The following is a 23833-nucleotide window of genomic DNA, read 5'->3' on the forward strand; positions in this document are numbered from 1 at the left end:
GGGGACATTTTACCATAAGCCCAGTACCAAACGCTGGCACTGAAGAATTAAAATGTCAACTTCTCCTTTCCCAAAAGACATGGTAGCATGTATGGACCCTGGCCAGTGGAAAAGCTTTTATTTGGTTGTTTTTCCCTAAGGCAATCAGTGTGTTAAGAGAGAGATTCTCAAAGGATTCAATTCCATTCAACTAACAGGTAATTCAGAGCCTACTCCTGTGCCAGGTACTATGAGACCCCGAGGAACTGAGAAAAGGACTCAGTAAGAGGATGACTTCTTTGACTTCGCCTCTGTTGCTCCCTGTTTTGGCTGTGAAAACTCTTATCAGCTATTGGCAGAATTTCACAGTGCCACCCTGGATTCATGGGGGATAAGCAAATGAACTGGGGATACCACCTAATGAAGCACTTGTGCACTGTCAGAATTGAAATCCATAAACTTAAGTCATATTTTTTTGACTTTATCACAATAGTTCCTATCACTGACAATGTGTGACCTAGCATCTATTTCCTTCTTCCACTTCCTTACTAACTCATTGCAACCTGATATCTGCTCTTTCCACTCCACTGAAATTACCCCTTAAATAAAGATCACCAGAGTGCCAAGTGCCTTTTTTCAACCTTCAGCCTCTTCAACTTTTCTGCAACATTTCATAGTGCTGACCACCCTCACACCTTTTGATTCCCTCTTTTCCTTTAGGCTCCAAAACACTACATTATCCTGGTTTTCATTTTATCTCTCTGCTCCTTCACTAACTCTTTCATTGGCTACTCTTCCTCTCTCCGCACCTCAAGTCTTTCCCTCAGTCCATTTTGTTTTGTTTTGTTTGCTCTCTATGTTCTCTCCTGGGCAATTGTATCCATTGCCACACCTTCAATTAACACCTAAATTCTGAATAAACTGATGATTCCCTTATCTGCATCTCCAGCCCCACTCTCTTATCTAAGCCCCAATTTCACAATCCCAACAATCAGTTGACTATCATCCCCTTGGGCACCTCAAAGACAACATATCCAGAATGGAATCTCTTTCCTCATCACAAACCTACTCTACCTCCTGAATGCCCCCATTTCACTTAACAGTACCCACATACTCCCAGTTGCTCAAAATTGTAACTTTGGGATCATTCTGACCTTCCATCTCACTCTTAACATTCCATCTTCCCAGAGCTACCAAAGTTTGAAAATTCAACTGTCATAATGCCTCTACCATATGTCAGTCTTTTACTACTCCCACTGCCACTACTTTAATTTAGATTACCACTTTCTTAGGCTGTGCCAATGGCCTCTTAAATGGTATCCCTGCCTCTGGTCTCTCTGGATGTTGTATTACTGATACAGCTATAAACCGGAAGCTGGAAACAAATCAATAATGGCAGTATGTGGTTGTTGTGCAAGAACTGCCACAGAAAAGTGCTTCTTTTCTCAAAGAAGCTTCATACTGCCCTACATTTCCTAGGGTGGGTGTCATTTAGCCAGTGAGTAACCCTGGCCACAGGTTGTCACAACCAGGTGACTTACTTGGCATTGACAATGCCGTCATAATAGCTATCTAGAAAGCCTCAGTAGCTAATGTTCTAGAGATACCAATATAGCTATTATATTTTAGGTTGGCTATGAGAAGCAAAAATAAAGATGCCCCAGGACATCATTAAGGATAGAGCAGTTGGTGTTCCTTCAGGAAAAGTTAAGTTTGAAATGACATTCAGATATGAGAAAATAAGTGTTTAAAAAATATTCATGACCTCTGTTTAATGTTTAGCCTGGTACTAACCCTTTGGAATATAGTCTTGACAAATGAGTTCCTTCTTTTCAGAAAAGCCTATTTCCTAACAATCGCATATTCTTCATTATGTATTATTTTAAATATTATATATAAAATAAAGTGCCTTTTGGTCCCTTTTTTCCTCCTCCATCCTCCCTTCTGTAAATTTTAAAGTTAGTGAATTCTACACCACTGAAAATAATTTAATAAGTATAACATATGGATTTTTGTCACTTCTTTGCTCAAGGATTTATTTTGCTATGGGTGATAACTTAAATCTGTTTCCTAACACCTAGTAATTCTAACATATCTTAGTACTGCCTGCCAATATCTATGCAACTCTTAAAAGGCTGTATCGACACAACACTGAAACTTCCAGCTGAAAAGCCAAATTTTTAGGTAATCTACAAGCTGGTTTGCCTGTAAGCCATGAAACAACAAGCTTAAGTGATTTTTTTCTGAGTGTAATTAACACATAGTGCCTCTATAATAATGAGCTGATTTGGAGAGAAACAACTGAATTCAATCAAACTGGTTGTTTTCACATCAGTTCCAAGTCAGTTAATTTCAAAACAACTAGTTCTTTGACTGATTTCAGGCACATGTGTACACAAAGCCTTAAACTGGCTGTTTATGTACGGACATAGCTTACTGTGATATCCTTCTAAATGACAAACCCCTACGACTCAAGCCACTTTCTATCCCTCCCATAATACCATTTTATCATGTCACATCCCTGCTTAAAATCCTCAAATAATTTTACCTTGCCTATGAAATAAAGGCTGAGCCTTTGATTATGTCATTCTGCCCAAATGGAATATTTTCACTCCTCAATCTCTCCAGATTGTAGATTTTCCTCGGTTCCTCTACAATAGCATCCATAAGTACTACAGTCTGCACTGAGTTTCTCTTCTCTCATTTTGTATTGCACTTAAAATCTAAAGAACATAAAGTGAACACTTGAAATGTCAAATTATTGCTTTATACCTGGCAGAGTTCCTAACAGAGTACCTAGCACATAGTAGACACTCTATGAACACTTGTAAACTTGCTTCACTGACTTCTTCCATTGGGCTAAGAATGCACCTAAGGTGTGATAACAACCTTTCAAATTATACTTCAACTAAGTAAATAAGAGGGAAAGCTCCTTTCCTGTGTGCCTTTCATTCTTCATGAAGTCAATGTTAATTTATATAAGTATACCATAGTTGTAGGCACTGTTCTGTCACTGAAGACATAACAGAGTGGGGTCAACCTGCATTGGGCCTAAGTATAGGAAGTTTCTGGAAAGGGAGTATGGCTTCCTTCTAATACCACCACCTTCTCCATTCAACTTCTACCAAAAAGGTATTCATGACTGAATATCATGTTTATGACTAGAAAACAAACTTGATTCAGGAGGACAAGGGTTGCTAAAGCTAGCATAAAAAGCTGTCAGTGACACAAATGACATTGAGTGTCTGTCATTACAGATTAGTTTACAGTGAGAAAGTGATTCTCATTCACATTATCTAGGCCATCAAAAGAAACCTTCTATATTAATTTGCATAACCTCTAGTTAATGAAATTATACCAATTCTTAACACCATTATGAGGATGGAAGAGACACAGGAGGAGAAGGCGGGAAAGAACAGGATGGAGAAGGATTGGTTTTGCATATTAAATAGAAATGTGGAGGGAGTTGGATTTTTGCCATATTCTCTGGCTCTATTAATAGCCAATATACCCATGGCTCAAAACAAAATCATTAGACACTAACATAGAGAAATGTGAATGTAGATCTGAGGCATTATTTCATTTATAAGCTGTCCTCGCCATAGGAAGCCTATTACTTTTCTACACTGCATGAAATAAAGAGTAGAAAAAGAAAAATTTGGGCACCTGCACCACAAAGGCACACAATGACAGGTAACGTTCCTTGATGTGGTGATACTGCTATGGGTACAGGTAGGGGGAAGAGAAACAGAGATGTTCTTAATGACAGTAGGAAGACAAAAACTGAGCTCCTTTTCCGTTCAACTTTTGAAAGACTGGCACCACTAGGCCCACAGTTCAGGAACTGCACTATGCTAACTCCTTACCTTTGCTTCAACAGAGAACTCAGGTAGTGAAAATTACATGGATACTTCTTTTGAAAAACATTTTGTCTTCTCCTTCTTGCCATATATTTTATCACTGCCATAAACTAATAAAGTAATCACATTTTTAAGCTATCATGGTTGGCTTGAGTTACTTTCTGAGTGCTTCAAGAGCCATAATTTTTGCCATTAGAGGAAAAAATAATTTTAGTAAAGAATAACTCAAATGATTTGGTGCTGATGGCACTCAAGTTTTGCACATGTGATATATATTGAGATAGAGCATGTTTCAAAAATGCAAATGGATGCATAATAGCATTGCAGGCAGAACAAATCAGTATCTATTTCTCATTTTGTATGCTACTTATTAGGGAGTAGAATCTAATAACATATAATGTCTTATGTAAAAAAAGATTGTTAGGGATCTTTGAAAAACTTGTCCCTTTTCATTTACACCTGATAACTGTAAAACATCATAACCTCATTAGAAAAACAGCATTTATGCTCAAATGAAACAAAGCTACTTTAAGAATGCCCATATGCACATGAGGGAGTGAACAACATTTACACAAGTTTTATGATATGATGAATTTAAATAGCAGTGCCAACCGAGTTACCAACATTTGCTATTATTATTAATAACCACTCTGTCCACTGCACTTTGTTTTCTTTAAAGTATTTTTTGTGTACACTATCTTGATTTTTCATCTTGATTTTTCATCACAATAGCCTTGGGAAATAAACTAGAAAACCAAGACCTAGAGAAGTAATGTGACTTTCTCAATGTCACACAGCTAGTTAGTAATAAAGTCAGCAATTAAAATTCAAGGACCAAAATTACTAGTCTAATGTACTTATAGTGTAAAAATGAATGGTCCATTATATTTATGCTATAACATATTAAATATTGAGATACTAGAAAACTTTACATTTAATCTAAAGAGATTTTTGGAGAAACAGGCTACAAACAATGGTTGGATGTGAGGGTTGATGTATCTTCATGTGTCTGTGAAATGAGATACAAATAATTGAAGATAGATAAAATTGCATATTAGGGAGTATTTAAATGACTATGGAATCCTAAATTCCATTTTGCTATAATCAAATCCCCACAACTAGTTTGGTTTGAGGCTGTTAGCTTCAGTCAGATATGACACCGTTGTTTAATCTTCAAGTTTCACCTGCAGAAAACAAACAAATATTGCAATGGAGTCCTAAGAGGCCCTTTGCAATTAACTTATGAGACACCTATATGAAGCAAATGCCTATTCTTCTCAGCATTTAGTGCGCAACACACTCTCCCATTGACAGGATGTAGCAGCTTTAGGTCACCAGGCAGTATCTCTAGAGTATACTATGTAAAGCCTGAATGTAGACAGTAAGGATACAAAATGAAAAACTGACTAAACATTTGGCTTAAAGTCGCCTGAATAGTAGTAAGAACAAAATCTGCAGCAAAATTGGGTGAACTGCAAACATCCCAAAGTGGATTTGAACAAGCAGATAGCAGCATCCTGAAATTTATTATCATAACTATCAGTTGTACAACAGCCTATATGAAATGATTTGGTGATTTCATTCTCATTCCCAATGGGCCAATGTTCACATCATTACAGTCATTGTGAAAATGGTAAGCTTGTTTGGACTCTCAGTAGAGCCTATTCCTAGGAAGTGGTCCCTCTAGGTGAGTCCAAGGGCACTTTTCAGGGACAATGACTTTTATTTTTATTAATTCCTGAGTATAAATACTCTGACTCCATAAAGAACTCCAGGCTTATGATTTGGGGCTTAAAAACAAACAAGGCAAAAAAAAAAAAAAAAAAAAAAAACGTTCACTGAACACAGAATAAGAAGGGAAATCTCACATTACAAGTTAGAACAGGAGAAGCTGGATACTTTTGTTTTCTATATATTTTTTTCTCCATCTTACTTCCTTACTGTCAAGTCATAAGTATCACATAGAAAACCCAGGATTTGGAGTGACAGAACTTAGGTTTTAGCCTTTGTTTTCCACTATCCTGCTTATCTAATCTAAGGAATTCCTCAGTAAAGTGGGAGTGGGACTTGGCTTTGTGTATGTGACAGGGCTGGTGTTCAGATCCAGTAAGGTAATAAATAGAAAAAAAAATCAAATAAACTCTAATATGTTAAATGCACTGACTGATATGAGAAACTTCTTTGCTCACCAGGTGCATTACCCGAATTGACTCAATAGTGAGATCTTCAAACCTGGCCTTGATCATTACAATTTTCTACCCCAAGGTGTGTATACGTGTGTGTATGCCTGTGTGTGTGTGTCTGTATTGTACCTCCACAGCAAAATATAAGGAACCCATGGCTATAAGTAAACATATTTACTATCTTTTTTTTTAGTATCTTTTTCAGATAAATACATCTAATAGGATTCTGGAATCTTCTAGAATTAAACTTGTAGGTCTTCAAGAATAACCTAAGGCACTTGCCATTCAGTATTTACTTCAGTCTCAGAGCTTAACACAAGGCCTGGTACATGGTAAGTGCAGAGTAAACTTTTGCTGAATAAATGAGCTACCCCTAAGCAGGGATCACCCTTTTTCTCTGTCCCCTCAGTCCCTGTGCATACTTTCCACTTAGATTTGTTGTCTGTACCAAGGTACTTTTGTTGTTAATGCTTATATTTAGTGTTTGCTGTATGTGGCCAACACATCTTAGGGTAATACCCAGTAAGTTACACTCTTATGCAATTCCCTCCCCCAGTCTATCACTTGCTTCTAATCAATAAAAGATAGAAAAGGCAAAGGGATTTTTTCAGGTGTAATTAGGGTCCCTAAATCTGTTGGTCTTAGCTTAATCAAAAGAGAGATTATCTTGGGTTGCTCTGATATAGTCAAGAGGGCTCTTTTGTAAAGAGGGTTAAGGCCACCTCTGAAGTTAGAGATTTGAAGCAGCAGAGACTCTCTCTCCTACCATGGCTGGCTTTGAAGAACCGAACTGCCCTGAACTCTACAGGGGCAAAGAAATTAATTCTGCCAACAACCTAAGGGAGTTGAAAATGGATCTTTCCCCAGTCTAGCCTCCAGATGAGAACAAGCTCAGCCAACACCCTGACACCTTGACTGGAGCCTTGGGAGACTCTGAGCAGAGAAATCTTCGAAGTCATGCCCAGACTTCTGACTTACAGAAATTGAGATAATTAGTATTGTTTTAAGCCCCCCAGTTTGTGATCATTTGTTACAGAGCCATAGGAAATCAATATACCCTGCATTTGTACAGATCATATTTCTCATCCTAGAGGATAAGCACTTTGAGGGAAGAAGAGGCATCTTTTGCTTTGCTACTCTCTCAGTGCTTAGTGCCCAGCCAAGTACACCACAGACATAGTAGCTGGCTGAAATGAATAGTTTCTACTTGTGAGCACTAGGTATTATACTGTACCTCCCACTGAAACTGTTTTCTACTGAGGAAGTAAAACGCAATATACTGACTTCTGTTTTGTCACATATTTTTCAGCAGAGTGGCAAAAATTAGACACACATGAAAAACAGTGGAAGTTGTGTACCTACTTATCAATGCGAGAAGCTGAAAAATGACCACATTCCTTTTAAAGATGGCAATAATGTAGGATGAAAAAAATAATTCAGAAATCCAATTACAATGAACTGACTAACAAACTAGTTATGGTGCCCACACACGGCTGGTATAAATCAGAATTATTTTCCTCTTTCTTAATTTGCTTCTCAGTCAGCCTATGGCTTTGCTTTTAAAGGAACAGAGAAATAATCTGACCCTCAGATAGTTTTTAATAGATTTATTTTTTTTAAAGATTTTATTTTATTTATTTATTTGAGAGAGAGAGCACAAGAGGGGTAGGGTCAGAGGGAGAAGCAGATTCCCTGCCAAGCAGGGAGCCTGATGCGGGACTCGATCCTAGGACTCCGGGATCATGACCTAAGCCAAAGGCAGTAGCTTAACCAACTGAGCCACCCAGGTTCCCAATTTTTAATAGATTTAGTTTTATCTCAAAACTAAGTACTCTGAGCCCATGCTAATTTGCTTATGTAAAATACAGTTCTTTTAACAGCTACAGTTCTACCCAAAACCTTAACACTCTCCTTGCCAATCAAAAATCAGTTTCTTAAACTCAGCAATATGTAAGAGAAGCCAGAAAAGTCATTTCTTCTTTTGATATTTTTATTTTCTTTTGTTCTCACTCTCTTTTTCTCTCTAGCTAAAATATTGTTTATTCACTATTTTAAAGGGAAACAGTAAATGGGAGAAATAGCCTGGAGAATCCAATCCTTCATTCCATTTTTATTATAAAAATCTAGCTCTATATTCTCATTTCAGTTGCGAGAAATATCAGACTTCAAGTAGCTTAATATTATTGGACAAGATAAAGGGCCATGAAGTGTTATCAGTGACTTGTTCTCAGTGTTGAAGTAGTAGCTACCAGGAAATTCTAAAGCCTCTTTTCAGCAAGGCCTTTCTCCCCTTGTGAAAATGCAAACAGCACTGGGAGACCATCCTACAGGGCCTTAAGTGGCTCAGGGTGCCAAATTACTAAGTTTGTCAGATCTTTTTCTGGGTTGGCTTTATGTTTTCCAGGGAGTAGACACAAAGGAAGAAAATAAACATAAATTCCCTGGTTGCCTGAGGGAACAGCAGCGACCACTAAGACTTGAAAAAGTTACAAAAGAAAGCAAGGTCCACATTCCAAACTTGCTCAAGAAGTTTCCTATATGAAGGGGGCATGCCTGGGTGGCTCAGTTGTTAAGCGTCTGCCTTCAGATCAGGTCATGGTTCCAAGGTCCTGGGATGGAGCCCCACGTCGGGCTCCCTGCTCAGCAGAAGCCTGCTTCTCCCTCTCCCACTCCCCCTGCTTGTGTTCCCTCTCTCTCTGTCAAAAAAATAAATTAAATCTTTTTTTTTTTTTTTTTTTTTTTTAAATAAGTTTCCTGTATCGAAGCCTGGGTGCAATGTAGTGTCAGCTGTCTGTGTTGCTGCCTACTGCTATGTATTAGTTGTAAGATTTCAATTTCAGATGCTTACTCGAGGTTTTTTCTATTTTAATTAGTCCTAAAATGAATTAAGACAATCTCATCATTCCTAATATGCATGCAAGAGAAACAGAAAAAAAAAAAAAAAAAAAAAAAAAAAACCAAAACAAAACAAAAAACCTACGGTCTTGAATATATAGAACAGTTTCAGTTGACTCTGAAAAATTGCTGGCAGAAAGGAATATACTTCCACAACAGGTTCCTCTTGTATACTGTCTCCCCCCACCCCATGGCCTTCATTACTTTTAGAAAATACTCAAGGATATATATCCTCTAGGGAATTAAATGAACCTGGATGATCAGTAATAAGCCAGGAAGCTGGCCTGCTACTCCAGTTCTTTCTTCTGAAATGTTCTCCCTAAACATCCTGTAATTTAGCTATACCAGATGTTCCCTCAGACACACCATAGATTGCATACCTTTATGCTTTTACTTATTTTAATATATCCACCTTAGATTCACTTTCCTACCTTTCCTAACAGCCAAGTTCCTGGTCATTTTCTAAACCCCAAATAAATGTCATCTTTCTGTAGTATATTCCTAGACATAAAACATGAGATACAGTCAGAAGCTTCCTGGTCTCTTGTTCCATATCACTTCATATGTACCTCAATTACTCTTCTTATTATATTATATGTTAGGGGGTTTTGTTTGTTTCTTTTTGTGTCAATTATACCCCAACTTCTACACTGTGAACCCTTCAGGGGCAAAAATCCTGTCCTTTCACTCTTCACACACACCAATCTTCCTCCAACCCATCACAGTGTATATCACAGTACATGACACATAGTATGTGCTCAATTTATGTTGGCTGGATTGGATTAGAAAATTGATATTAGAGGTCCAGAAAAGAAAAATGACCAAAATAGCTCTTTCCTGCCAAATGGGGACTTGTTTCTCACAAATGGAATCCCCAGATCTAAAGACCCAGAAAAAAATTCCTTTTGACTGGGATATTACTTCAGTATAAGGGCTTTAGGGCAATAATTTCACAGGAGGCCTCTATACTCTTTTTTAGCTACCAAATGAATCAGAATTTCATGAAAAGAGGCTCTCTTTGTTCACACTCCAAATTCTTTCAATCCAGGTGATAAGCAAATCACATTTCATCTAAATCATTTAATAATTTTATGTAATTCATAATGTAATGGATTTAATGAAGGAAAGAGGAGAAGTATAAGACATTGTTCCTATATTCAAGACCCTTGATAGTTGTGGAGATCATTTTAATGCACAAGAAAAGAGTGTGACTATCCAAACATGCAAAACTCTGCATTCTGACTATATAAATGCTGTAGGAATTCAAAAAATGGGAAAGTCAACTTAGAGTCATGCAGCTTGGAATATTTCATGGGTCTTAAAGGATGGAAAGAATTTAATAATGCAAAAAGAGTTGAAATAAAGTCTGCCTGAGAATGAAAAACATCTTAAAGAATTCTAGAGCATGTGAGGAAACAGAGATGATTCAGCCTTAACTCCTCATTTATATAAGAAGATGTAAACCTAGATAGAGCAACTGACTTACCCAAGGTTCCAAGGTTCCACAGTGAAGGCGAGCAGAGCTGGGAGAGATCCTTCGTTGTTCCTATCAGCTGGAGTCATCTCCTACAATACCTCCTTTAAATTACACAGAAACTATTTTCTATTTGTGTGGGGGGAGATGCACTAAGATGCTTACTTGCTTGCTAGGAAAAACACCCTGCTAAAACATTGTCTAGACCAATTTTTAAAAGACAAACTATAAATGTTGACAGTATAGCCATAAAAACTTTAGTAAATCTACTGCATTTAAACAACAACAGAAAATGGCTTCTGGGGAGGGGGAGGCGTGAAACTAGAGTGACATTTCTATTATAGACTTTGTGTTATAGAGAAGTGAGTTACATCATCATCTGCACAGGGAACTGGATTTCCCTAGAAACATAATTGAGCTTGTTTTATGAATGACTTATACTCTTTCCTTCTTTTTTCAAAATTAGCCAATGACTAAAAAAAAAAAATGGCAATGCCCAGCAGAGACTACATTGAGACTGGATATCTGAAACAAAGTTTCTTTCTTTTTTACATGCTAATCCCCGACATGCAGAAACATTTTTAATTTATGTCTGGCAGCAACTGAGCTGCAAGAGAGTGAGGCTACCGACATTTGGCTTGATAAACCACATAGCTGTAAGCAAACTGATAAATTAAATTATTTAAGTATCCCCATTTAATTTTCAACATCTTTCAGGACAGGATGACAGACTGAAATGTGTCAAACGCAAAGAAACCAGCCTAAACTCATCTCAAACATGACACTTAAAGTAATTCAATAATATTCCACATTTTACAAACAGACATGAAAACACATTTCACCCCATCAACATAATTTGTGGTGCCCAAGTAGAATCATGCCATGATATCCCACAAGAAGCATAATTTAGCGTGGGCATTAATTTTACTTAAAGATTCAATTATTGTCTTAAATATAGGACTATGTGGAAAAATCTCAGTATGTTGGGTATAATCCCCTCAGTCTAATATATTAGAGGAAATGAGACAAGTCATCAGGAGACTTTTGTTCTCCTGTTTTGGGACAGCATAGTTATCACCATCATTGCATTTATATATTAATTCATCTAACGCATATTTGGAAATACCTACTCCATGCTATGTACAGAGCTAGGTGCTGGGATCTGGCAGTAAATAAAGATTATCCAGCCTACATCATCATGAAGCTTATTATCTCAGTCTCACTGGATAAAATGCACTGATTGTCCTTCTAAACACTGGAAGTCATTAATTCAGGATCAATTTAAGTCCTTTCCCTCTTAGTAGCTCATGAAAGATATATATATAATATCAACCCTAATAAAATATATACACCTGGCTACAAAAGGGATACTACACACATGCAGGAAAAGATGGACTCCAAAAAATCTGGTTCCAAAAGTGATTCGCTCATTGCTGCTAGAGATAGGAGGTAACCTGCTCCTCAATCAATCACAGACCAAAATACACCAAGTTCCTGCTGTGGGCAAGGAAATACACTAAGCTTTAGGAGGGAATTAATGAGCAAGATATTAAACTGTCTAAACTAGAGGTAAAGCTCATAGCAGTGATACCAAAAAAAAAAAAAAAAAAAGGAGGGAAGTGAAAGGCATTATAAAGCACTGAGGGGACATAATGACAGATTATATATGGAATGCATAGTACAAGAAGAGGGCAAGGAAAACTCAAGGTTTTAAGCCTGAGTAGCTGGAAAAATGATGGTATCACTGACAGAAACTGAGAAGGTGGACAGGGGATCCAACCTTGAAAAGAAGATGTGCTCACCTTTAGAAACATGATGAATTTCAGACATCAGCAGAATATCCAAGGATACACATGTGGCAAGAAGTTGGAGGTATGGGACTATAGTGAAAGAAATAGGTTTTAAACTTCATTTATGCAAGAAATACCAGTTAAAGTTATAAATGTAGATGAAATCCCCAAGGAAGAAAAGGTAGAGGGAGGAAAACAAGTAATGGATCTTGAATATATACACAGTTTGAATATAGAAAACAGAAAATAATCCACGAAGAAATCTCCAGTTTATTTTCTCAAGGAAGAGTCATAGGAAATGAACAACATTGATATCAGACAAAGAGAAGTTCTTCTCAGAATGGCAATATGGATAGGCACAGGATGAGGGGATACCAAAAAATCAAGTTTCTCTGATTTATCTTATCTATCAATCGATTGATCTATCGATCTTGGCTACTGCAAACATTTTGGGGGGAGGAGAGGGAGAGAGAGAGAGAGAGAGAATCTGAGGCAGGCTCTACACCCAGCATGGAGCCCAACATGGGGCTCGATCTCACAAACCTGAGATCATGCCCTGAGCCAAAATCAAGAGTCAGACACTTAACCCACTGAGCCACCCAGGCACCCCAGCTACTGCAAACATTTCAAGATTATATTTTAAGCTATATATACTAGAATCATTCTTTAGAGGGGTCATGTTAGGATCCTTTAGTTGAAGTATTCCACAATAAGAACACTCTCTGTGCGGGTGTCTGCAATTCTGCTGCCATATCCAAAGGTCCAGTCCAAGATTCAGATGTTTTAACTTAGGAATTCCTAAATTGGGGCACCCAAACAATAAAAACAAGTCAGAGTAAAAATAAAACAGGATTCTTCTCTTAATGGATTTAGTAACAAATAGAGATATAAGAAAATAGTAGCCCAAACCTTATTTGAATAATGTCCATGCCACTTAGTGACCTTAGCCAAATTACTTAACCTCTCTTGGCCTCAGTCTTCTAAACTTTACAATTGGAGATGATAATAGTATAGGCTTCATAAAATTATTATGGGGATTAAGTGAGATAACAGGTTTAAAATGAAGAGAACAGTTTTTGGCATAAAGCAATTGTTCATAACTTGCTAGATCTCTCTCACATATACATGCACATGTCAATTAGCAACACATAGAAAACTCTATATAATTTTTTAAAAGTAAGCTAAAAACCAAATTGTCTATTGTTATTTAAAATATGTCAGTCACATGGGATTATCTATGTCCTAGACAGAGAAGTGAAAGAACAGGGTGAGAAGTCATTTATAAAAACCTTCAACATTTTTAAAATAAAAAACACAAATTCAAGAATGAGAAGAGAAAATATAAAGTGAAGAAAGCATATTCACCTTCTTTTGCCAAATGTCAAGAACAAGGAAAAAAAAAAAGAGAAGATCCTCATGTGGTTTGGTAAACTGGAAATTTTAAATGGGAAATTATTATTTGAGGAATAGTCTATATGCAATCCCCATTCCAATTCCAGTCTTACCTGAAAGTATTATCATTAAAAAAAACCATAAATGATCTTAAAACACTAGAAATAACTATCAATGCTATGTGGCTATCAAATTTTTCTAGGCCAGTTTTATTTCCTTCCATGATAAAATGATAAGTCAGAGATGAAAGCAAAATGGTAAAATAATCTATTTTGATTTCAATAAGGAATCTGACTTAAATTCTATGACATTCTTAAAAGCAATGAGGAAAAAAAGGCTTACACTAGAGTTCAGTAGTCTCATTATACTGAAGGGCCCTGACAAGCCTGGAGCAGTGCTAAGGAGGGCCAGTGGCAAAACTAAGAAACAAGTAGTGGCAAAAGGGAACAGGAAAAGATATAGAGAGAAAAAATAAGGAGAAAGAAAAAGAAAAAAGGAGGGGAAAATCAGTGCTGTGACAGATTTGCCCAGTTAATATTTATGAAGCACTTAAGAACAGTGCCTGACACATAAATGCTATATATATTTGCTAAAATAAAGAGTTCTACACTCAGGCCTGACGACATGACTCCCTTACCCTTTGTGTAGACATTCATATTCTTGAAAGCAGAAGCCTACAGCAAATGATTTCTCAAGGTCCTCTGCAGCTCAGTTATTTCATAGCTCTATGTTTCTCATCATTTTTAAGAGATTTCACTAGAGGAAAAAAACTGATGATACTGTCGACACATCAGAGTTCTATTTTCTACGTCATCCTTTCCCATTTTACATAAAGGTATAATAGAACTGCTTTTCAAAAGACAGCATTCATTTGGTAAATTTCTTAGAATTTGTGGGCATTATTGTCAGCATGATTTCCTTTTTTTATTATGTTATGTTAATCACCATACATTACATCATTAGTTTTTGATGTAGTGTTCCATGATTCATTGTTTGCGTATAACACCCAGTGCTCCATGCAGAACGTGCCCTCTTTAATACCCATCACCAGGCTACCCCATCCCCCCACCCCCCTCCCCTCTAGAACCCTCAGTTTGTTTCTCAGAGTCCATAGTCTCTCATGGTTCGTCTCCCCCACTGATTTACTATCCCCCCAATAGTAAACACATTAACAACTAGTATTCTTTAAACAGCCTGTTCATTTATAAGGTAGCCCTTGTCAGTAAGCTCTACTGTAAATCATTTGGTACACGGAACTCTCTGTTCCCATCAGTAATGAAGTAGGCATTTTTATTCAAATGTAGCAGGATGTTCAGCTCCCAGGATAATGATTAAGCAAAGATCTCCTTTTTTATTCTGCAGACAAAGCAGATACCATACTTACAGTTTAGGCTCTCAGGGACAAAAATCTTAATGGAGGCCAAGATTTCCTCAGACTTTATGGAAATAACCTTTTAAAAAGTTTGCATTCTGTGGTCCCTCTCTGTGGCAATTCTGATTTCTTTTTTCTGGGGTCAGAATGTTCTTGACAGGTCTCCCACTCCCTTGCTACTCTTTAATAGTAATGTGATTTCCTCACTTCTCTTCCTAATGAATATTTCATCTGTCTGAAGGAATAATCATTGTGTATTTACCAAATGACAAAATGACTTACGAAAATGTACTTAACTGGAAATCAGTCTTTCTTAGAATTACCAATCTTCTTTGAGCTCCTTCCTCTGCCTCCTCACACTATTGTGAACAGTAAAATGAATAGTAACGTTGTGTGCTCTCTTGTGATTAAAGCTATAAACTTGGTGCAAATTAGTACTCATAGATGGTACTCACATCATACAGTATGTAGGTGTAAGCTTGGATCAGGGCATGCCCACAAGTGCGTCTTTTATTTTGCGTACATATACAGTATACAAAATATTCAAGCATCAATCAAGACGCTTTTGAACAAAGCAGGGTGTAAAATTAAATAAAACTAAAAAGGGCACTGAAAACTTGTATTGTTTATGTTAATTTATCATTAAAGCTTTACATCATACACTATGAATTATACCCACCCGATTTAACCAGGTGAGAATGTTGCAAATAAGAGGAGAACAAAATCAGTCATCTATCACACCAGGTGATAGCCAGCCATGTCAGTTAAAATTTATCTTTCAAAATTGAGGTTTGCATGCACTAGTACATATAAGTCTGGGATAAAATAGGTAGCTGGTGTGTTCTTGGCAAACAGCCATTTAAAATCATGTAAGTTGAATGGTTTCATCTGACATTTGTCAGACATCTAGCAAAAATAGGACAATATGTGAAGGTCACCAATTCAATGTCTATCCTATAGAAAAGACCCTGGCTACTTCAGATAGTGTGCCACACGGCATGGGAGTACATTACTGCTTTGTACTTATTTCAGAATTTTTGTCATTTTTTTTTTTCATTTTTCTTTAGCTTTTGAAAAAAGAATATATAGTGATTCTCAATATACTTTGGAAGTGTGTTAGGCTAAAGAAATAGTGATTTCAAATTTACTAAGGTGAAATGGAGGGCTGGACTTCGCCTCACCCAAAAGACACTTCTGCTGCATTCAGCTGTCAGGGTAGCAATATCATGGGGCTGAAATAACACCCCTGAAGAAGATCTGCTCAGAGAGATTTTCAGAAACCACAAGAGCCATTTCTATTGACTCTGAACCCATTTCCTAAACATCTAACGTGGGACTTCTTGTTGGCAAATATGTATGCATTTCCGATTATGGCTTATCTGTAAACACTTAGCAAAAGCCTACAGCTTTGTTTTCAGTTTTATGGTTGTTTTTCTGTTTTTTCCCCCCTAAGGTAAAGGAATAAGTACCAACAGAGTAATGCTTCCATTTTCCTTAAAAGATCAGAGCTAAATGCTACAAGAAAATGAATGCAATCTACAAGTTAAGGTTCATTATGGGTCTTGCAGATGGAAGTGTATGAATGGTTGTCCTACCCACAAAATACAAGTATGTAATCAGTCACTAAGATGAGTAGACTCCAAAAGAGAATGATGGCACAGTTAAATGTATCTTTTCAAGAAGTTTATGGCAGCAAATGGCTATAATTGACCATTATACCACATGTCTGCCCACACATTAAGGATGATTCTACAGTTTCATGGAAGTATAAGCTGACAAGTTAATGGAGAATCCATATCTATCCATCGATCTATCAATTTATCGATTATTGATCTGTCACAGTCTATTGATCTATCAATCCATCATCTAATTTGTAAAGATATACCATATGCCAGGAAAGTTCAGCTTACCTGTACAACTGCCCCCTTGCAACAAAATCAAATCTATCTGTTTAATTCTTCTTGCTTAGTATTCACTCCTGCTCCTCTAAAGTCTAATAGGCCCTGTTTTATTCCTCATCTCACCATTGCATGTCGGATATTTTATCCTCTTGTAAGATCTTTTCTTTGCCTACTCTCAAACTTAGAGAGATGGCTTGTAGCTTTGGTGTAAAATCTGACCATTACTGAAATAGGCCACACGCACAAAAAGGAAAGAAAAAATGAAAAACGGGCAACCTACATGATACTCTCTTACTCTCCCCTACTTAACAGCACGGATATTCTGCCATACTTTGATTTTTCTTTTTGGTGAAGCGGTAGAGAAAGCTAGGTCACTGGAATGTTCAAGGGGAATTTTAAAATGAACATGTTTGGGATTCACTGATCTATACTATAAAAAGGATGATTGTCAGCTATGAGAAAATTTAACACTCAGAAATCCTTAAAGGATTGACTGCACATACACCAAAAGCTCAATCTAACTACATCTGGACCTGTATCTTGACTATTCTGATTTTGCATAATAAGAAGATGATGACCAAACTGAAATAAGGAGATAAACTTTCCTTAAATTAAGAACAAAAACTAAAGCTTAAATTATTTTTTTTGAGATTCTCTCATTTAAATGTTTCATATGCTCCTCAAACTCAACAGGTATAAAATGGAAATCATTATCCTCACCTATGCCCCCCATTTCCCCCCACCAAGGCCAAAACCTGTACTTTCACTCCCTGAAGGTGAATGGCACCAAAGCAAATGAATAGAGGTGGGGTAGGAGTAGGGGTGGGGTGAGGTGGGAGAAACCATTACAAAAGAACAGACTCAAGATATCCAGAAAAGGGCCCAGGGTCTGATTAGAAATCATGTTTAAAGATTTTTAGCTGACCCTAGGGTCATGAAAAATTTTTTTCAACTCAGTTTCAACTTGATCTCAGTAATACTGAGTGGTATTACCATCTACCCAGTCTCCCAAGCCAGAAACCTTTCTCTCACTTCTTATATCTAATGAGTGACCCATGCCTATTAGCGTATGTCAAATCTCATGGTTCTCAAAGTGTAATCCCTGGACCAGTGGCATCAGCATCCCCTGGAAACTTGTTAGAAATGCAAATTCTTTGAGCACCTGGGGGGCTCAGTCAGTTAAGTGTTCAACTCTTGATTTCGGCTTAGGTCATGATCTTGGGGTCCTGGGATAGAGCCCCACGTCAGGCTCTGTGCTCAGAGAGGAGTCTGCTTGGGATTCTTTCTCCCTCTCCCTCTGCCCCTCCCCTCTGCTCATGCTCTCTCTCTCTCAATAAATAAATAAATAAAATCTTGGAAAAAAAAAAGAAATCAAATTCTTGGGCCCCACCCCAGACCGGCTGAAACAGAAACTCAGGGGAAAGGTCTAGCAATTTGCAACTTAACAAGCCCTCCAAGTGATTCTGATATACATTCAAGTTTGAGAATCATTGTTCAAATCTATCCCTTTATCATTATTCCCACTGTCAACTGCCACCTGGCCCTCATCATCTCTTATCTGGCCTATGGCAACAGTCTCTTAATTCGTTCCCTGGCCTTCAATATTGCATCCTCCAAGCCATCCTTTATACTATCATCAGAGTGAACCCTTCATATCACAAATGTGATTATTAGTATCCTTCCCTAGTTCCTTCATGCCTATAGAAATGGTTTTTAAACTGTGTTCCTAAGTGAATTTGTTTCCAAGGCTGCTCTCATGCAAGACAGAGGCTCAGTAGGTAGTAGACCAAACTTCAAATTTCACAAGTAGCTTTACAAAACCACTGACCAACAAGAGAAAGGAGATACTCCTCAGGACATAGAAGTCCCTCTTTATCTATCCCCAACCTACCTTTCCAACCTCATCTTTTCTCATGCTTACCTTCCACATCACCCTTTACCTATATAGAAAGAATGCAGCTTTACCTATATAGAAAGAATGCAGCTCCTCTAAGGGACCAGGACTATTGGATGTTTCTTTGCCCCTGCTTCTTTTGCTTAGAACATCTGCCCATCCTTGCCATTTGTTCACCAGATAATACCAAATTGCTGTTCCCTATCTCCTATCAGTCAACACTTTTAGGATGGCTCCAACATTACTAGCATCACCTTCTACATGAAGCCTTTTCAGATGCCTGCTTCTCATCCCTCTACTAGATGCAACTGATTAGCTTCTCTTTGTGCTCTCACAGTGGCAGTAACAGTAGTGAGAGTGATAGCTGATCTTTATGAGCATGTACTTAGTTATAGGCAATCATTGTGCAAAGTGCCATCTTAAACCTCACAAGTTTATGTGGTATGAGGTATAATTATTATCCTCATTTTATTTTATTTTATTTAAGTATAATTAGCATACAGTGGTATATTAGTTTCAGGTGTACAATATAATGATACAACAATTTAATACATGACTCAACGCTCATCATGATAAGTGTTATAATTCCCATTTTAAAGATGAGGAGACTAGGCTTTAGAAAGATTATATTTAATGTACTTGCCCAAGCTGTACAGCAAATATGTGGCAGAACTGGATCACCTTATCTACTTAAACCCCAAAGCATATGTACTTAACCTCTACAGCATAGGGCCCAGGCTCATAGCACATGAGTTAGGTAAGCAAGAAATAAGACAAAAGGAGGTGGCAGACATTATGGAACAGAACAGGGTACACTCAAGCTATAAACATTAAAAAAAAAAGGAAGGGGGGAGGAGAGAGAGGAAAAGAAGAGTTCTGGGTTGCAAACAAAACATATCTGAAGACTGATCCTGAGTAGTAGGCCACTAGCTTGAGACTCCTGTTTCATACTATATTCAATTCCCAACTTTATACTTGTCACAAAACCCATGTTGGGATAATTTATTAGGATAGTAGTGCCTGTATCTTTCTTGCTGCTGTAGGTGTTCCATGAAAGAAAGGTAATTTTCTACTTGTCACCTATCCACCAACCTTGCATCCTAGACATCAAGGCAGAGGGATGAGGGACAAGGGGATGAAAAAAAGGGATGTAAGTGGTCCACAGAAGGAGAGAGAAGGAAGGCTATAGTCTCCTTGAGACAGTCAGTGGGATTTTAGGGATCTCATAAATAGTTGTACTTCTAAAGGTGGGTCCTGATAATGTGTATCCAGGAAAAAAAAATGGTCACTAGACAAATATCCCTGTGCACCAAGATCAGAATCAACTATGCCTTTTAGCAATCATGACTGCTAACTAGAGACTCTGCTGAAGATTTTCTATATTGGGTAAACTTCAGTGTACTAGTTCTCTACTGCCACTATAATAAACTACCACAGACTTGGTGGCATAAAACAATCCAGATTTATCTTACAGTTCTGGAAGTCAGAAGTCTGAAATGGGTCTTGATGGACTACAGTGAAAGTGCTTGCAGGGTTACATTCCCTTCTAGAGGCTGTGGGGGATAATCCTTTTCCTTACCCTTTCCAGCTTCGAGAGGTCACCCCCATTCATTGGCTTGTGGCCACTGTCTTCAAAGCCAGCAATGTTGGCCGAGGTCTTCTCAAGCTGCCCTCTCTCTGGTTCTCACTTCTGCCTCCCTCTTACACTTTTAAGGCCCCTTGTGATTACAGTGAGTTCACCCAGTTAACCAGGATAATCTTCCTATTTTGAGGTCAGCTGAATAGCAACCTTAATTCTATCTGCAGTCTTCATTCCCCTTTGTCATGTGATGCAACAGATTCACAGGTTCCAGGGATTAGACATGGACATCTTTGGGGGGCTATTCTGCCTACCATGACCAGTGATTCCTAAAGACTTTTTGAGTCGGGAGCTATTTGAGATTATATATCTCACTGCCCTATTGAGTAGGTTCTGATATGTGAATATTTTTAATTAAAATATATAATATGAATGCCATGAGCAAATAAATTCATATGCATTCCATACCTACAACAATTATTTTATTTCTCTGTGTATAGGTCAGGCCTCACCTCTCTACCATGAGCTTGTGGTTGGGGACTATGACCCTTATCGGTTTTTGTTGCCCCAGCACCTAGTACCATGCTTGGCACACTGTAGAAATTTTTGTTTGTCACAGTAATAAATAAGTGAAAAATGCTTCTTCTGGGGGGAAAAAAAAACATTTGTAGAATTGTATTTGTTACTTAGTTCAAAGCTATACATATCTCGAAAGCTGAATCTAGTGCCAAAAAGGGAAGGGGAAGCTGAACATACACTATTTTAAAAATCCATTTAAAATAGATGTCAGAGGTGTTTTTTTATTATTTTGAATATGGATCATTCGTCAGTGGAATAAGGAGCAAAAAAGAAAAGGGAACTGCTCCCCTAAACCATATGAATTCTTATATTTCATTTCAAATCAATAAAGGGAAAGTCACTTCTAAAATTATTATGATTCATGAACTTTATTTACCACTCTTTCTTTTGGTTTGATCAGAATAGCCATCTCTGTATGGTACTAGAATTGTTGATATTTTATTACATGACCACATCTCATTATTATGTAATAAACGCTATTATTTATGGCCACTACTCCATCTGATGTGAGACAGAAAAATTATTGAAGGCTTGCCATCTCAGGAATAGGCATTTTATAGGGATGAAGGGCTGACTAGGAAGAGTCAATGGTCCTTCAGCTGCCCCTCAGATCATTAACTCCAAGTGGTTATTTGCTCCCAGGCACTGTCCTATGCCTAGGTTGTTATTGCTGTGATATGCAGATGAAGAAGAATATCTTTTAAAGGCTTTAATATGAACTCAATGCTCATGAAGGGTGCCAGATTGAAAGCACTGGAGTCTGAACTCATCGGGTTATGCACTTGGCTGGTTCCAAGTTACAGAGAGATGCTTGACCTTGAATGACCACCTTGCAAGAGGGAGAAAACATACAGTTTTGCTGAATTTCAAGAGACTTAGGAGCAACACATCAGTATCCCAAAGTTAAGCATGTTTATCAAGGAGGAAAAAAGGACTACTAACTAAACTTCTACTTGACTCTATTTATTATAATGCCAATACTGGTGTGTATGTGATGGGGGGGGCAGTGGTATTGGGAGCCACAATTACTTTAACATAAAACATAAATAAATGCCCTATTATGGATGCACTAAAACACTTAAACAGCAGCCATCTTTTTAAGAGCTGGTATGTGTTTTTGCACACTTGAGAAGGGTCCTTAACTTTCCCAAAATCATAGACTGAGAAGGAAGAAAGTTAGAGCTATCCAAAGTTTTTATTACAGATATGAGAAAACCAAGGCTCAGAGTGGAAAAGTGACCCAAGGAGGACCATATCAGCAGTATAAGACCGGGAGCAGAGCCCAGATTTCCTGATTAATGGGCAAAGGCTTTTCTAGTATACCGTGTTGTCTCTCTAAGGGAGGAAAACTAGCTGCTCTCTGAACCTTTTAAATATTTAGTGCCAATTATTTTTGTAAGTGTGCGTTCTTTTGGCCTTTTAGGCATTTTTCCTCCATTCTGATCTATTCATTCACCTAAGGTTAGGAAGACTATCATTTTTCACACACATAAGCCTTTATAAGTATGAAAAAATACCTTTCAGTTAATATTACACAACTGGCGGACTCACAATTCCCAAATTAAGAGCGTTATTTTCACAAATGATGTAAAATGCAAAAATCTCGACTTCCTTCCTCAGTGAGTTTCTTTTTTAATTCTGTCATTTTATTTTCTGATACGTTTTTTTCCTATAGTGATCGAAATTTTTGGCAGTAGTATTCCCTAAAGGCAGTACCTCAAGAAGAATGGCAAATGGAACTACATGCATTGTAAAAACGGACAAATCCATCTAAAATTCCCATTACAGACTAATCTCAATGAACTGGAACCCAATTAAAAAAAAAAACCTTAACGTATTTGTACTGTATTTTTCAATTGACAATGCAAATTCCAAGACTTTAAGGATTTGGTTTTTTATGTAATCTCATTGTTTTACATACTTTAGAGAAAATATCAAGTGATTCCAAAGACTTATCACAAATTCAGATCATCCTTTTGACTTTTTTACAAATTGGGATGAGAATTCATATTTGAATAATAATGTGTAGCACTACCAAATATAGGTACCAAAGGAAAAAAATTAATATTCTCTATTTCTTACTAAGTACTGAATATTGACCAATATTTTTAATAAGAATGAAAGCCAATGAGGGAAGTCTTTCAGGTAACTGTAGATTTTGATTAATCTAAAAGTCTCCCCACCTTGCCACATTTTCTCGCATATTCCATCTACCAGTGGACTGAATAGAGAAGCAACTGCTTTCTCAGTATTCCAGGCAAATTCTATCTACTTTGGCACATTTACCAAAAGAAAAGGCACAATAACTTTTGCCCAGTAGTTGCACAATAACTTTTGCCCAGTAGTTGCACAATAAATATTTACTGAGTGTATAGACAGGTAGAGGGATGGATGAAAGGAAGGATGGAAGGGTAAATAAACGAATGCAATACCATGTCAATACAGATATTTTACTTGAGACTTTCCTAAAAAATTAAAATATTCATTTTAGGAGGCAAATATTTATTTTGTCAGTAAAATTCTCTGAATGAAATTTTTTTCAATTGATATGAAGAAATGCCATGCTTATTTCCAATCAGTAAGAACTACTAAATGGTTCTACAAACATCCTCATTGGCCACTGCTGTTCCCTTGTACTTTGCAGATACTCCCATTAGTCAAGGAGTCTCTTGGTTTTAGCAGCTGTATATAGAAAAGGTCACAGGATCATTCAAATATGTAGGACAGCTTGCATATTTGATTTTGCAAAGACTCTCTAACAATTATGGCGTACAGACACAAACTTATCTATACCATGGCCAAATAGGTTTTTAAAGGTTTAAAATAATGCATTTCATTTACATGATACTCAATGAATATAACTGATTATAGCAGTGAAACATTCCGTTCCTTTCACATTATACAACAAAGTGTTCAGTTCCCCAAGTAAATTTCA

The 23833-nt window shown here is 37.3% G+C and overlaps 1 protein-coding gene across 1 annotated transcript in view; it reads right to left on the reverse strand.

The window, feature by feature from the left end:
• The window catches only part of TENM1 (teneurin transmembrane protein 1), a 785358-nt gene that overhangs the window by 745161 nt on the left and 16364 nt on the right, over window positions 1–23833 (reverse strand). The window lies entirely within an intron of this gene.

This window comes from Mirounga leonina, unplaced genomic scaffold (genome assembly GCF_011800145.1).
Source record: "Mirounga leonina isolate KUSES-001 unplaced genomic scaffold, KU_Mleo_1.0 Mir_101664, whole genome shotgun sequence".
Taxonomy (NCBI): Eukaryota; Metazoa; Chordata; class Mammalia; order Carnivora; family Phocidae; genus Mirounga; species Mirounga leonina.